This window comes from Temnothorax longispinosus, chromosome 4, assembly GCF_030848805.1.
Source record: "Temnothorax longispinosus isolate EJ_2023e chromosome 4, Tlon_JGU_v1, whole genome shotgun sequence".
Classification (NCBI taxonomy): domain Eukaryota; kingdom Metazoa; phylum Arthropoda; class Insecta; order Hymenoptera; family Formicidae; genus Temnothorax; species Temnothorax longispinosus.
The window spans coordinates 3,925,356-3,940,706 of NC_092361.1; the positions used below are offsets into that span (position 1 = coordinate 3,925,356).

The 15,351-nt window shown below is 40.0% G+C and overlaps 1 protein-coding gene across 2 annotated transcripts in view; it reads right to left on the bottom strand.

Annotated features, from left to right (window-relative positions):
- The window catches only part of LOC139811091 (solute carrier family 7 member 14), an 84,181-nt gene extending 69,652 nt beyond the window's left edge, over positions 1–14,529 (bottom strand). The window contains exons 1-2 of one of the 2 annotated variants that reach the window (XM_071775152.1): positions 14,434–14,529; positions 12,067–12,450 (exon numbers count right to left, since the gene is read on the bottom strand). The gene's annotated coding sequence lies outside the window, so the exon portion shown is untranslated. Of the gene's footprint in view, positions 1–12,066; positions 13,503–14,433 lie in introns of those variants that run through there. The other variant, XM_071775151.1, reaches the window with a different exon arrangement.
- Between the last annotated feature and the right edge of the window lie 822 nt (positions 14,530–15,351).

A 15,351-nucleotide genomic window follows, 5' to 3' on the forward strand; every position in this document is an offset into this window, starting at 1 on the left:
TAATTGATCGAGGAGAAAGCGTTCTACATTCGCCATTAATGCGATCGTCCCTCGTTCAATCCGACTTTGCGTACACTGGTGTCGTCGGCGTCGTACCGTTATCTCCCACTTCGTTAATTATTGCTGCTAACGAGCGTGGGCGCTTCAACGGGCGAGAGAATTGCAGGCGCGACACTAGAAAGAAAAATGAGCCGTGTCTTCGTAAACTTTTCCTCTTACGCACTTTTTTCCACGACTTGAAAAAATGCCGTGAGAATTTCGTATTTTATCTTGATTTTCAACATGCGTGATTGCATCGCGGAACAAAATGATTTGCCCCTCGTCAGCCCTCAACTTTATATCTGCGAAAAAGGCACTTGCGCCATTTACTTACTAACTAATTATGGTAACGTGACGAAGCCCTCGTTCGTCAATTTCTTTTCATGCCGTAAAAATCGAACGTGCTTCGAAATTCAATAATAAAGTATTAGCAAAAACTTTATCGCAACTTTCTCTCTCATTTCTAGTCAGGGGCAAGAAATCTGCATGGAGCGAATGTTGTTCACCACAGGCTGAATCAGAACTGAGCGAAAGAGTTAACTGATGGTTTCCATGTTGCTTGATAAATAGCGCCATTAATTACCTTCAATAAAAAAAATTCTTTCGAAAACTCTTTAGTTCTCACGTATTGTGTATCGTTACTATATTTTTATAATCCTCCGCATCCTAATGTTAATTATTTTTTCCCATTCCTTTCGATTCATTCGCGATGCAATTCGCTCAGTTCGATACCGACTTTGAAGAACCGAAACGCGATTATTTTCCAGTTCGCTCGCGGGATTATTATCGCCTCTCTTATTTCCTGTTTTGCTCGCGTCAAAGTGAATTATTTCTCCAATTTCGACGATTGCCATAAGAGCGATCGTCGCCGAACCACGTCGCGAAACTCGCGCGGCTGCAAATTGAACTCCCTTTCTCTTTCTCTCTCGTCACAATGAGAGAAAAGCGTAGAAAAGCCTCGGGAGGATATGCGAACGGAATTGCTGTCCGTTTTCGTGGCTTGTCGCTCGATTAATTGTTCAAAAGCCCGCGCGTTCGGAAGGCGCAAGAGTAGCGAACGCGAAATCTGGGTCGAAACGTCCGGGGGCCGGGGATAGAAAGCCTAAGGGCAATTCTCTAAACGAGGCTCGACGGCTTAACGTCACGACGGAACACGGATATACAAGTTACAGTGAGTTGCGGTGGCGGCGTCAACACGTCCATTATATAATCATTTCGCCGTTCTCTCGTATCTCAATGCGTCAATTTACAACATTTATTCGCGTACGCTTATTTATATCAATAGATTCTACAACTTTATTGTCATAATTAATTGTACTCACTTTATTTGACATTAAAAAGTTAAGTTAATTATTGATACAGTGGAAGTGTAATTATAACAAGTTCCCAGGGTTCCCCTTAAGGTTTAGCTGGAACTCATATGGGGTTTTAGTTGGTAGACGATGGACTTATGTCCGTTGAATCCAACACTATCTCTGTCTTGCCCGAGGCGGGGGTGTCTTTGGAAGATTTCCCCATGTAAAAAAAATTTAATTATTGATACTAAGTTTCTTATCACATACAGAACAACTCTATAATACATAAGAGTATGAGGCTATGTATTAATTAGCTTTCAAAATGATAACAAATTGGATTATGCATCAGAAAGTTTAGCAATTATTTCTAATTGATGCTTTCTCGAATCGAGCTATTACTTCAAACATCGATGTTAATTACAAACGCTTGCAACGTCGATCAACTCGGAATAATCGCCCACTCGCGCGGTGGTTATTTGATGTCGCGCAAACTAATATTATTTGTAGATACGTTAGAGACATTTCACCGGAAACTGTATCTAGCCTGTGTTACGTACGTTCATCATCAGGACAAGCGTATGTATCTTTATTTAACCCGTCAGAGTGTATCCACACGAGGTCCCCGCAATACTCGCTAGTCTATACTGTGCTATAGAGACGACATTTGTAAATGGAATTTTACGTAAAAAAGATAATAAGAAAGATTATAGAAATAATTTATACTACAATAAAACAAAAACAAGTAAAAGAAGCATATCAAGTTTTACAACGTACACATAGTGCATGAGATAACTAATTTTATATACGAGAATTCGATTATTTATTGGATTTACTTCTTGATTGTGGCTTTATATATCTACCCATTACGGTCAAAGATACGTTTGTTTTCCCGTTTCGTCTTTAGCCTGCTTTTATTGCGTTACACAATCGGCGGCATGGTAAATAAGTAACCGACACCCACTCGAGCCGTAAGTGCGCACGAGGCAGCAACTAGTATTAATTATTAATTGAAAACATGCTGGAAATGGTGGTGCTTTATCGGCGCTAATGCTAGTCTTCAGCTGCCTTTGTATCGATTTGTCTGGCCGATTCGTAAAGCCGATCCAATAAATACGGGACGCATGACAAGAGACGCAATTAATAATTTACAATCATAAATACGGATACTCGCTTTACGGGGACGCTCATAAGAGGATTGAAGTCTCGCGCGACGGACGTAATTTAATAACGTGAACGATATAGAAATCAATCAGAGCTGTCTAGCTTGTGATGAGAAAGAAAGAATCAATTTTACACTAAATCTTGTTTATTTGCATCTTTTTTCACTTCTACATCTAATTTCTTTGATAAAATGTACTCGTGTACTTTAATAATGGTTGATATATAGTATTATTGAAAAATGATCAATCATTATTTATAGGCCTGAGATATTTCTCACATTTAATGTCGGAAGACACATCATTGGCAGAATTACAGTTATATTGCCATTGGACGTCAACGTCATTTAATTAATGCGATACTAAAAGTGCCAATCGTCAATCAATGTTTTTCTCAGATAAACGTCAGAGACAAGTTAATTAACAAGTACTTTATATTTATATCAATTTGATTTTTTATCAATATTTATTACTCTCATAATTGCAACATAATTGAAAACGTTGCCCATACTGATACATACATAAAAAGCAGCCTTCGATCTTTTAGGATTTTAATGTTTATTTAAGTAAATAAATTACTATTATACCTAAAGACCACGCATTTTACAATACGTATAATCTTATGATTTCGTAATTAATTATTATTCTAATTTTTTAAAATAATATTTTAAGAAGAACTTAAAATTATTGTGTTTAATATAAAGAAATTAATATTAATTTAATATAAGAAATACAAAATATATATCCGTTGCAAAATTAAACAGTTAACTCATTTTTAATTATTGGAAGAAATTCGGGAAGTCAATTCAAGTCGGTCTGCGCATTAATATTAATGGAACAAGCATTTCGTATAGAGGTCAAGAATTGGAATTCCATCATCCACTCGAGCCAAATATTTGCCGAAGCCTACTGAGGCTGTGAGTGAAACTCAAACAGCATTTTAAATTACATCTTAACGACGAGTAGGAATGACTGCGAAGGGTGAATTTTTTGCAGACTTTTAATATCGAGTATTATATAAAAGCTCGATTCTCTCTTTACATGTGTGTAGATGATATTATGCACCATGAAATCTTTGGAGGAACATTTCAAGCAAATCGTCCTTTTATATGTATAAGAGCTTCATAATTAGTTGTAATATGAAGTCTCCGTCACTTCCAGAGGCTGAAGCCTTTCTAAAAAAGATTCTATTCTGCTGACAAATTATTTGTTAATGCCACGACGAATATGTTTCTTGTATTTGCAACTTTCTTGTATTAAAAACTTACATGTTTGTTACGTTAAAGGAATATTTCGCAAAATTGAAGTAGCTAGTAAAACCTTTTTGATAAAAATCCTGGAAACCGTGCATTTGTTCGTAGGAAGGGATAAAATATGGCAATTAATAAAACCCTGGGGATTATATGCATGTCTTATCGCGACGTGATATACTTAATAAAGTAAGCAGACTGCTATTAAGGCAAACAAGATCGCTGGGGAATGAAGAATATACGTACGTTGCGTAGGTGTAACTGGGTCGAACACTTGCCTGAGCGATTTTCGATATCTGATATCGTCGACGAGAGACTCTTTGTGCAGAAACACATTTGTACACAAAGCAACAGGCGTTTTTACAAATTGTTTTAGTTTCTCTACAAAATCTTCAAGAGAACTCCTACTTCATTTCCACTATTATAAAAAACATCGTTTGTACTTTCACGTAATTATTTACCCTCACTTTCTCTTTGCTCGTATTTTATTCCCGCGTTGATTACTTCGAACGCTTATCCGAACCCCTCACTCCGCTTCTGACCATTCTTCTACATGCAGTAAAAATGTATTTCTCTCGTGTTTATTTATCACCGGCGAAGAGTTTCCGCTGGCCGTCGCAACTCGGTGGATCGATAATTAATAGAGCGCATTGCGGACACGCTCCCTCGCGACGCTCGAGTTCGACAACCATAATGCAATTGACAGTAGTGGAATAATGACATTCTAGCGCGTATGTACGTACAATCGCGGAGGGATTGGCAACGCGAACGATTAGCAATTAGAGACGCTAACTACTGCCGGATAGGCGATAACCTCGGGATTCATTACCTTTTCGCACGCACACGCTGCTAGGCGAACTAGGTCGTGTGTGTATCGCGAAAAGAAAAGCCCGTCTCAGAGAACGTCGATATCTGAGAAGAACACCCGCGCGATTTTCCTTCGAATCAATCCAGGCGGATAAGTGCGAATTCGCGAAAAAATGGAGCATCAGCCAGCGTATATTTTCCCTGAATAACTTCTCCAAACCTCTGAACTTTTGAACTTCTGCATAGCTATTGATATCATTCATTATCATCATATTTTATATGCGAAAACAAATATTTCAATTATTTTACTCGTCATACATGTAAATCATTAAAGAGATAAATCTCTGAGTTCTCGCGAGATTTTCGAGCGTTCTACTTTGATGTCATTATATTCCTCGTTATGGTACCATTTTAAGGTACGATCTCTCCGCAAAATTTACGGTTAATTGATCGGTTAGCGACGCGGAGAGTATTTCATCGCGATGATTGGCGCTTTGTGTTTCGGTGTTACTTCGAATTTCAAACGTCAGCGACGAAATGCGTACCCGCATCAGATTAAAGCGGATTAACACAAAGGGTGGAAAAGGCGTCGGCGTGTCAAATATCCGTCCGGGTGCAGACTTGTTGATTTTCGGTAGCGAGAGGGACGGCTATGTGGCTTCGCGGCGGCAACGGCGTTTAACCGTTATGCAAATGTGAAGCGTTTAACGATGTGAGGAACTACAGTACTACAGACGGCGACTGTAGCGCGGAGTGATAATGTTGTTACGGCATTGTAATACACCTGCCGAGCTAATCAATACGCCACTACGACGAAATTCTACGGTTGTTCACCCTTAAACACGTCTCGCCGGTCTGACGCCCCGCGATAATTACCTGATATCCCGTAGCGATATACCTACACATCCAACTGAAATAAACAAAATCACACACGTTCGAAGGATATTGTGCGCTCTTACTTTTCTTAGAGAAGATGCCTAGACACTAGCGATTAAAAATTCAGGAATGTAGCGAGTTGAGATTTTTATGGACGTGAATAATGGATAGTGACAGTTTGTTTCTCGATTAAGTTCAAGTAGGTCGTATGTTAGCGGAAATTTTAAGTTCAGAGGTTAATCAGAGAGGCGTGTGGCATTAAATTTCGTAGATGAAAGGAAGGATGTGCGAGGGGCTCTGCAACAACCTGCATAAATTTCCATACGTGCACCCGTGCGCGCGCCCGCGCGTTATTTCCCCCGTGTCTCGCTTATGCATTAGCGCATTAATATCGCTAATCGATTCGATATGACAGTTAATAATGCCACGTATAATGCGCGCGCGTTCACGGGTGTTTCCGCGGGAATTATTGTTACCTGTCGATTAATAATCAAGGACCTGGAGAGAAATCTGAGAGACACTCGGCGCGGCTAATATGTGTATATCGCTGCAGGTTTCTCCTCGTCGAGAGAGAGAGAGAGAGGCCTTACAACGCAACCCTGAACTCACGAGATCGATCCGGCGTTAACGCCAGAGCCACGAGAGAGAGAGAGAGACAGGCCCCCGCGATGGAAGCGCGTGAAATTTTATTAAGAGGCCGGGGGTGCTATCGCGAGGACGTATATCAATCGCGAGATTTATCGCAATTACTGGACAATAAATCAACTTGCTGGGCGGACGCAAAATTACTCAGACATCACCGAGAGTCCGAAAGATTAAGAAGCTATCTCGAGAGCTTAAATACGTCTTCATTCATTTCACGTCTCCCTTTTTCAGACACCCGTTGAATCTTAGAACCATGAATGTTAAATGCATGCCGAGAGAATAACTGTTACCGCTTAGATTCGGCGAATAAAATGAGCAATGACGATCGAGTGACGATTAAAAGGTCAGGATCGATAATTCATGAAAGCCAAAACCGTTACCGCGATTCGAGAATTTAACAGATCAAGTGATTGAAATTGAAATAATTAGATTGCAGTCTGTCTTTTATATCGCAATGGGATCAAGATACATGTATGTGGGCCCAAAATTGGCCAAAGTTATAATTAACGTATTCGTATATTTTACGCGCTGCACGTGACGCTTATTTTAGATAGTATTTGCCACTATTGAACGCCTCGTCGAAGTCACACGTCGCAGGAGCGTAGAATCGTGTCTTCGTATACCTCTCGGATATATTAATAGTAACTCGCGATATCGAGTTATCATTGCCCCGTCCACCGTTCTCCTTATTTTACTCGGGCGCGCTATTTTCAGGCGAACGCTAAAGACGGTTCAGGCGAACCGAGCGAAATTGGGTCAAGTACGAAGCACGTCACGTCATGTCACGTTCGAGCCGACGTTTACCGCAACCGCTACGTATACGGCAATTAAATAACCCGTAAATACCCCGTTAAAACACACCTGTGTGCAGAGAAGTGGACGAGACCGGCGCGTCATTGTCGCGAAATCGCGAGACTGCATTCCGCGCGCTAATTTCTGTTTATGCTTGGCCGAGCAGTAACAATGTTAATACGACGGAGATTAAACGTATGCGTATGCGAAAAAGAAATTCAAGATTTACGAACGACAATGAGGAAATTATTACTCTCAAGATTAATGTACCATCAAGTCTCATTTCGTGTATATGTAATATAAAATTTTGATTCTCCAAGTAGATCTCGATATGCCGACATTGCTACATTATGTTGAACATTTTACTAATTTCCCTACGCGTGCAGATCCAAGTCTATACTTTTATACGTTTGAAAATTGTTCAAGGAAATTTGGATCTCACCACTACTGCGATAACATTAGCAAAAACATGATTGCCGTCGAATTATCAGAGACGGAACGGAAAAAGAAGTAGTAAAGGTAGCTGATATTGCAGACGCACAATCAACGATAGAGATTAGCGAGCATCATATAATCGACCACCGGTATATCTAATTCATTAGTTTGAGACACAGCAAATTTTCTCTAACGGCTCTAATTTAATTTAAAGCATTTTGTGTTTAAAGCATTTAAGCATTAATGTAGATGTCAGGCGACGACTGACATCTACATTAACGTAATTGCGGGACTGTTGTTAAACGTTGTTGAACGTCAGGAAGTGACATTGCTTGTGTATCATCATTTGTCACATGCCACGCGCTTATTCTACAATCTACAAAATAATTACGAGACGCGCTGGCGAAACTATATTACTAGAAGTTAATATCCACGTAAAGAACATTATTCGCGAAGAGCGTCTTGCATGATATAAAATATTGAACAGATTCAAAGGTTGCGGTTGGTGCCGCGTAAATATATCACGATGCTGGTTTACGACACAAGTAACGGCATGCAATTGGACCGAAACCGGAAATATGCACTCTTTGGAGGAACGTAGCTTGATATTTTACTGTTCAAAGTATAAATATATTTTATTTTATTATTTTCAAACGCCATGTTATATCTATGTAAGATCCGTAGCTACGCTGTGAAATCTATCTCACATGTGTCATCGTATCTCCTGACATGGGTCGGACAATGCATCCGCTTTTAGCACATGTCAATATTCTACGTTTAAAGGGCAAAAAGGAGGAAGACATTCCCGTGATACTTGTCAGTGACGAAAGTCAGTGACTTCGTGGCAGATGATAGATACATAATGCCGGGGACAAGGCTATAATAATATAAATTAAGCAAAAGAAAAATGCATGATGAGGCGTCAATAAAAATCTGACCGTTTCGGTAAACAGTAAAATTTTTTTATTTTTTAGTGTTATCAATAAAGCTCAGTAACCATAAATAATAATTTAAAAAATAAAAAGATTGTAAAATAACGTTTGTATTCAATTGTAAACGTGCGGTTATTTACTATAATAGTATTAGTAATATTATCGAGTTTCTTCTTTCATTACTAATTTTTGCACTTTCTGGATAAGAGTTGACTTTTCCTTTCAGAGTAAGAGAATCGCGATATTGCGTTTCTATTCAATTAGCTCCATGTGAGCGGCTACGATTCCATTTTACCTCGAGTTGGAAGAATGGGGAAACTGGCAGTGCAATTAAGTAAATGAGGTAAAGAGGCCGGTTTTTTATTGTCGGTGAAGTGAAGAAGGGTTTACCCTTTCGCGGCGAATGTTCTACAAGTTGAAGAAAAGACGTCCAAAAAACGCAGTGAATAATTCTTACCCTGCGATCGGCAGGGTTCGTTTATACATTCATAATGTCTTAATGAACGTTTAACAGGGGCAGTTTCCAGATGTTATCCGAACAAACTTTATTCACCGTGATGACCGAGATTTAAATTTTCAGATATTCTCGTCGAGATAAGTTACATGTTATCGATTAATCCTCTAATGCTTTTTGAGAACACGAACCTTCGCCTTCGCTTAACTCTTCGTCAAATATTTTTAATATTAAAACAACATAATTAAAATAATAGTAAAACAATATAAATTTCAATATATATTTAACATAAAAATCATAAAATAGCATCCTAACATTTGTTACATTTTATGTAAACATGTATAGAGTAATTATAATTAATTATTTTATCTAGATAAATGCATTTATTCGAAAAATAAACATTTTCGATTTTTCTGTAATTTGTGAACTGATCTAATTAACGATTAACCTTTGTTGTCCTACATCAAAGTGGATATCATCATCCCGCGTATATATAATATTCCACACTCTCAAAGTAACCTATTATTGCGAAATTAGCGAGCTATAATTTCAAAATCTCCATAACATTTTTCAAATAATAAAATTTGAGTGTTAGAGTAAATATCGATAATATCAAAATGAGAACGAAGCACTTGACTTCGCCGGTTTGGACCGCACAGACACAAAAAGAGAAATTTAGTTGATTGCACGATTGCAATCCTAATTGTCCATATGTATTGAAATTTATTGAAATCACAGGGCAAAGGAAGATAGTAATTTTGTATTTCCATATTTTGGGTCTCGCCTGTCAAATACGTTAAAATTACGCGTGTCGTTACAAATATCGCGCCGCAGTTGCGAACGATGAATAATTTATTTCCGCACCTCCCTATAGTTTCGGAACTCCGAAATCCTGCGCGGAGAGAGAGAGAGAGAGAGAGAGAGAGAGAGAGAGAGAGTCGCACGCACATTGCTAACGCGTACGAGCGCGTCGCGCGGATATCGCGTATTCGTAAAAGGGAATATTTAACGCGCGCGTCCTTGTAGATATCCGGAATTTCGAACGAGCGCGATAGCACCGACGAAAATACGTAGCGAAAAGCGTGGAAACGCGACAAGTACCGTTGGCCGGCCAGCGTTACGTTGTTTTGACGTTGCACAATCACGCGATTATTAATACCGCGACCACTCTCTTGGCGCGACAAGGGGGAGAATGATTCATCGACGAGACACGATCGCGCGCAGCAAACGACGCGCGCGTGGAATTCCGTGATAAAGGTGAGAGTTTGCCCCGTCGCGTACATGCGACCCGCGTATTTTCAGACTCTCCCGGAACCTTTACACGATCAAGCCGCCGAGAAGTAGTTTTTCTGACGCGAAAATAGAAACTTAGAGGCGCACATCGAGGCTCTTATTGCGTTTATTACCGACGTGTCTCGAGATGATAAGCAATCGCGAGAACCACGCTGCTTTTACCCGTGTCTGCTTATGTAAGTCTCCGCGTTTACGGACCCTATTTTTCTTTACAAGAAATTAAACTGTGATTTCGTTTGGCGACAATGTCGAAATACGACCGAATGACGGTCGACCCACATCTTTTTAATATTCAATGCCGAGTACCTCTCGATAATGATCGAAGCTCAGACTTAATATCTGATAAAAAAAAATAAGTCCTGTTGAATTTAAATGAACGTGAAAGTTTCGTTATTTAATTGCACCGTGGAAAGTTCGTGAAAGGTCTTTTTTATTTTCTAATTATTTGTAACGTGAAAACTGTCCGTATACCTCGACACGTTTCAATTGAGAAAAAAACTTGACCGTTAATTGGCGAGGGAATCTGCCGTTAAGGTTTAACTCGGATATTCATAGTATTTTTACGTAATTTACCACATTAGCACCTGTCGATCCGTTTTCATTAAAAGCGCATTGTCCTGGCAAGCAAGAAAAGATCTATCGTCTCTCCGTTCTTTTTATCGTCCACATATTTTTACGTATTTGCCGGCGTTTTTACCACATCCAGTTATCCCCGCAAACAATGCGGGGACTTAATCAAACAATTTTTTTCGGCTTTGCCGCGAATTTGTTCTGTCAATCCAAGATTGAAATAATATTACTGTATTTTGTTTTCTCCTATGTTGCTTTTACTATCAAATCAAGTCTTACGAAAGTAATTGAACGTTTGCCGATGATTACGATAAAATTATATTTTAAAATAAATTTCGCAAATAAAAAATCAAAATATAAATGCTAAACATTAATTCAATGGTATGGTTCAGTAGAAAATGATAAAATGTCAATAAGTTCGTTGTAATTTTATATAATAATTGGAAATTTTAATGTTTTATTGCAAATTAATATTTTGTGGATAAATTTCGAGAATTCACAATTTTTATATTTGAAAAAATATCAGTAAAATTAATGTGATTTTATACAGTTATCAGAAATTTTAACATTTTATTACACATTAATATTTAATGTATAAGTTATTCAAAACTCATTACCAATGTAAAGTTTAAAATGTAAAACATTAAAATTCCTGAATACTACATAAAGGTATTACATTTTCGTACTAAACATTTTATTATTTAATACTGAATCGTCAAAATTTATATTTTTATATTTTATGCACAAAGTGAACTGTGTCTGAAATATAATTTTTCAATAATTATTGGTCAAATAGTATCAGTTATTTATATAAATGTAAAACTAATTTAATGGAAAAATATATTTTAAAAAATAGAGAAAATATTTTGTTATATAGAAACAAAAAAAAAATGATATTTTTTAATTTTTATAAACTGATTAAACTTAATAAAGCCGATTATTTTATTAATTGTATTAATTATTATTGAATGGAATAACGTTGCATGAAATTTGTTTGTGGTTCAATAAAATAATCTGTCAATGCTTAAAAGAATTATAGAAGTCCAATAAAAATTAACTTCTTATCGAGAAAACGAACTTTTAATTTCGGAAAATATAATATAAACTAAATACGGTAAATTTTACAATGGATTTATTTTACGATAGAAAATTAAGAACTTCGTAGTTTATCATGTTGACACAGTCTGACACACACGGTTTCTAAAATCAAATGACGATAATATTAATGTATTAGAAGAGATACACGAACATACAATTTGCACAAATCATAGGGGAATCATAAGAGAACTAGTTTTTAGCCCAAATGAGAGATTTACCGTTCAAGCGCGAGGGATGTAAGTCGAGATGTAAGCTTGCGGGATAGACAAGCCGAGCCGATTCATTACCTCGGTTTCCGATTATCGATGGGCTCTAATTTAACCGGGCTAACTGCCTAATTAACTTTCTGCTCCGTGCAATGTATCGCGCGAGTAAAAACAGTCCCAGTCAGGGTCGTACGAGGGGAGAGTGGTTTCCACTTACCCTGCCTGTCTGTCTTATCCCGTCTCGTCGCTGAGATCACTGTCCCTCCTCCCTCGACGAGCGGCACAAAGAATCACAGTTCACGAGAAAAGATATGCACGACGGACGACGACGGCGACACGTAGCTCGTGAGCGATCATCCGCGGGAGGGAATTTCTTTTTGTAATTTCTCCCTCTTTCTTTCTCTCTTTCGGACTCCGTCGAGTCACTTCCGGAACTCCTCTAAGGAAATCTCACTGTCCCGAAAGCCTCGGGCCGGAAGGGGACGCGTTCACGACGACGACGGCGACAATAACGATGACGACGATGACGATCAAGCCAAGTACACTCACACGTTTCGCGTTGCGCATGTGTATACATATATCTATCTATCTATCCATCTATCTGTATTTATATATATCTCTGTGTATTCATCTCAATGGAACTCACGACGTTTCTTCTTCTCTCTTTCTCTCGCTTTTTCTCCATGTACCCCTCGTTAAACTCACTGGTTCGCGAGAACCTCCGATCGCTGATCGCGTTGTTCCTTCTCGCGATCCACCCTCCGCCCTCGCTACCAACTCTCTCTCTCTCCCTCTTTTTCCCTCTCTCTCTCTCTCTCCCCCTCACGCACACACACACACACACTCTGCAACTAGGATAAAATGATATGTATTGGTTCGCAACGGCGGCCCCCGAAACTGCACCGCTGTCTTCGCGTTTTACACGTTCACTTCGGCCGGCGATCGAAAGCGTCTGATTTTACCCAGCCACCCCCGTATCATCCGTCCGTCTCGCGTTGATTGACTTTCCTCCCTTGTGCTGGGTCCGCTCCGTTCCTCGCTCTGTCTTTCTATCTATCTCTCTTTCTCTCTCGCTCTCTGTCTTCCTCTCGACGGAGACCCCGTTGCGCGCCCCCTCGGACAACAACCCTTACTCACTATTATTTTTGCTTGACTAAAACTAATACGGATTATATACTCCCGGTGCACACGGCTAATATGTCTACACTCGCACGACTATCCCGTGTGCGCTCTAACCCAAGTCATATTTTAAGTACGACGACGCACGGGTGGCGGTGCGACCGTGGGGTTACACTCTCTGCCTCTCACGCTGCCGCCTCCCTCTTGCGCCCCGGTCTGCCGCGACGCGCCCCTACTCGCCGAAGGTATCCCCACTAGGGATGCCGCTCGCCCTTGACGCGCCACCCCGCCGAACAGTGACGTCTCTCGAAAGTTTAACTCCGTCCCCCCTCCTCCATTGAGATGTATATGTCGTTTGTTTTTATTTTCTGTCATTAAAGTAAAATGTTATACAGACGATCTTTGTTACTTTAACTTATTCGCACGTCGAAAAATGTGGGACGAGTTTATTTTTATTGTTATCCATCCTCGGCTGTGTTAATTAAAATGGTACGTAATACTCTAAAAACTCAAATAAAACTCAAAAACTCAAATAGTGAGTTTTCTCGAGAAGGTACTAACTCTTTTGATAAAATTGGAAAGAAAATTTAAAATAAGATGTGATTCATATATCATTAAAGTTATATATTATATAAATTAATATAATATGTGATGTTAGCTCATTGAAATATTAATTAGAAATTAATAGCATCGTGGCACTATAAAGACAAAGCTGCCGTCACATATTTCCCGTCTCTTCCCATTAATTCTGACAATGAGTCAACTCTTCTGTAATCGCTCGGGTTCTTCCGCGCGATCGAGACGCCCCTAACGTACTACCCCTTATTCCCCGTTCGGAAAATCGCAGTGACGGAATTCTGTGCCACAAGGTTCCGTGCCGTTAGAATATTTCCATGACGATCTTTACGTGTATCGCGAAGCGTTACAAGTTTATTACAAAGTCTGACTGTTCACCTTTAATAAACTTTAAGTACATTACACGAAGAAATTACCGCTACAACCTTTCGAAGTTTCACTCGGTAAATGTTTCTCGGTATCGTGGCAAAATGCCCCTATTACTTGCGACGCCCTTGAAATTACGACGACCCATCCCTGCCGAGCGGGAGACAGTAACGTAGTCGGAGTATCGCTTTACAGAGAATTATAATTAAAGTAATGATATTTACGTCGCCATGAAATTGTGGGCGTAAAGTTAGCGAACGTACATGAGAGTTTCTAATTCAACGTGCAAATTAATTATGCAAACTTGCAATGGAACGTATATAATATGTATATGTAATTCATAAGCTATAATTTTTCACGATATCCGATATTTTGCGTGGAATATAACAAATTAATGTTTACGCCGTAAATGCAAGCAGATATCTTTCCACCCACATTTATGCGTATTATTGCAGAGAGAAAGAGAGAGAGAGAGAGAGAGAGAGAGAGAGAGAGAGAGAGAGAGAACATTACGTTATTTCACCTTAGTTGGTACCAAGTCGAGTGAGCCATCAAAGTTAGCCCTTATTAGCGTCGGCGGGGGCTCGTTGAAATTTGTAAGTACCGTGTTTCGTGCGGTAGTTTTTGCGGCCGTTACCACACCGTCACGCTGCGTTTCCCCAACCCCACCCCACCCCCCTCTGTATTCGGTCGATCGACGATAACGTCGGTGTTGTTGTCGTACGTCACTGACCGCCACCCCCGCGAGGAATTATACCCTTTCTCCTGCCACCGTTTTCCCTACCTTTCACGCGACCCCCGCGTCCCCCGTTTTCCTCCTCCTCCCCCTTCGCGAACGGGGCTCAATGGTAGCCGCAGACTACTTATGGTACCTAAACGCCCGATGCCTAAAGCGACGTGTCTGACACGATAGGTGAATGGACAGAAGCCGTCTCTATCCCGCGGCAAGCGCCACACCACTAAATCATGCATATCGAAACCGTCGCGGGGGTGGTCGCGCGCGTCACGTGACGTCGCACAGGGCGCTGCGAAATTAGGGAAGTCGGTACCCCTTCGCAGTACGAGGTAGGTACCCCGTACGAGTCAGAAGCTCTGAGCTCGATCGAGCTACCGATCCCTTTGGATCTGCCATCGATCTCTGCGTGTTATCGCGATCACCGTACCGTGTCGGCTCGAGCTGCAGGTCGCAGACCGAAGGGGATAATTTTAGAGCGGAATTAACAACGACATGTTTCTACTGAAACTGAACGTCTCTAATAAGCAACAGCTAGCTTTCCGCTCAGCCTTCCTGTTTGTCCCTTCGATACACTAACTCTAACTAATATTTATGGCAACGATCCCGCGGGTATTAACGTATTAAAGTCAGGCAAGGCGACTACTTTCCTCGAAAGAACAACCCTCAAACATGGTAAGCGACTCTCCTGGCGACCCTCAGGCCGCG